Source organism: Nyctibius grandis, unplaced genomic scaffold, assembly GCF_013368605.1.
Source record: "Nyctibius grandis isolate bNycGra1 unplaced genomic scaffold, bNycGra1.pri scaffold_115_arrow_ctg1, whole genome shotgun sequence".
Lineage (NCBI taxonomy): Eukaryota > Metazoa > Chordata > Aves > Nyctibiiformes > Nyctibiidae > Nyctibius > Nyctibius grandis.
This window is the reverse complement of record NW_027167489.1, coordinates 34576-36395: the sequence shown is the minus strand read 5'-3', so window position 1 is coordinate 36395 and position 1820 is coordinate 34576. Positions and strand designations below refer to the sequence as shown.

Sequence of the window (1820 nt, the reverse complement as noted above, 5' to 3'; positions counted from 1 at the left end):
AGTATCTCAGGAAAAAAAAAGTCACTGAAGGGCCCTTTATTTTGTTTAAAAACACATAGAGCACATCTCTCCATTTCCACAGCCACTCGGTCAGAAAAGTAAAGTAGACATTGAATTAGAAAAGGGATGACAACATTATCACAAGTAAAAAAACACCACCAAGAAAAACAAAAAAAAAAGAAGACAGGATGGGCCTGTAATGAGTAACATTATAACTGCTCTGCAGAAGATGATGAGTGTTCTATTGCTTCAGAAAAACATCCAGTTATCACTTTCCACAGGGCATCCTTGATTTCCTTGTTCCTCATGCTGTAGATGAGGGGGTTCACTGCTGGAGGTACCACCGAGTACAGAACTGCCATCACCAGATTCAGGGATGGAGAGGATATGGAGGGGGGCTTCAGGTAGGCAAACGTGCCAGTGCTGATAAATAGGGAGACCACGGCCAGGTGAGGGAGGCACGTGGAAAAGGCTTTGTGCCGTCCCTGCTGAGAGGGGATCCTCATGACGGCCCTGAAGATCTGCACATAGGACAGCACAATGAAAACAAAACACCCAAATGCTAAACAGAGACTAACCACAAGAAGCCCAACCTCCCTGAGGTAGGAGTGTGAGCAGGAGAGCTTGAGGATGTGGGGGATTTCACAGAAGAACTGGTCCAGGGCATTGCCTTGGCAGAGAGGTAGTGAAAATGTATTTGCAGTGTGAAGGAGAGAATTGAGAAAAGCACTGGCCCAGGCAGCTGCTGCCATGTGGACACAAACTCTACCTCCCAGGAGGGTCCCGTAGTGCAGGGGTTTGCAGATGGCCACATAGCGGTCATAGGCCATGATGGTGAGAAGACAATACTCTGCTGTGATCAAGAAGAGAAAAAAAAAGAGCTGAGTAGCACATCCCAGGTATGAAACAGCCCTGGTGTGCCAGAGGGAATTGACCATGGCTTTGGGGAGAATGGTGGAGATGGAGCCCAGGTCGAGAAGGGAGAGGTTGAGCAGGAAGAAGTACATGGGGGTGTGCAGGCGGTGATCACAGGCTACGGCAGTGATGATGAGGCCATTGCCCAGGAGGGCAGCCAGGTAGATGGCCAGGAAGAGCCAGAAGTGCAAGAGCTGCAGCTCCCGTGTGTCTGCAAATGCCAGGAGGAGGAACGTGGTGATGGAGCTGCTGTTGGACATCTACTGCTGCTGGGCATGGGGACCTGTCATAGGAGAAAAAGACAGTGATAAGTTAGGGGAGATTTCTCTAAGCAAAATCAAAGCCATTTCCCACAGTGTCCCCCCCTGTAACACACAGACATTCTTCTGTTTTTCTAGGAGACCTTCCTTCAGCTTTGTGGCTGGAGTCGTGGTTGGTGCTGGCCGAGTGTGCAATGAAGAGCAGGGCAGTTGCCCATGGGCTCTCGATCATCAGCCCCGCTCTGCAGAAGTGGGTCGGGGCAGGGACCGGTCCTGGTGGTCAACTTTGTCCTATGAAACTGCTGTTAATGGCCTGTCAGCATCTGCACCACCAGAGCTAAGGAACAGGGAGGGCAGAAGTCAGTTTAAGAGTTCTAGGTTCTTTCACAGCTCCCCCTGCATCTTCCCTGGTGACTATTCTTGGATTTCAGAAACCCTCAGCATTTCTGCTGCACTCAGGGAGAACAGAGTGAGTCCTGCAAAGGAAGAGGATTGCCTGTGGCTTAGTGCAGAGTGAGGGGAGCTGGTCTGTCACTCCATCAATTTCTCAGTTTCTCTGGGCTTGCACCTTTCTGACATGGAGGGTTATCACACTCTCATGTTACCCTGAAAAATGACCAGACACTGCTGAGAGCAGAGGGATCC

The 1820-nt window shown here is 50.2% G+C and overlaps 1 pseudogene; it reads right to left on the bottom strand.

Annotated features, from left to right (window-relative positions):
• Positions 1-209: 209 nt before the first annotated feature.
• LOC137677271 (olfactory receptor 14A16-like) lies at positions 210-1262 on the bottom strand (annotated as a pseudogene).
• Between the last annotated feature and the right edge of the window lie 558 nt (positions 1263-1820).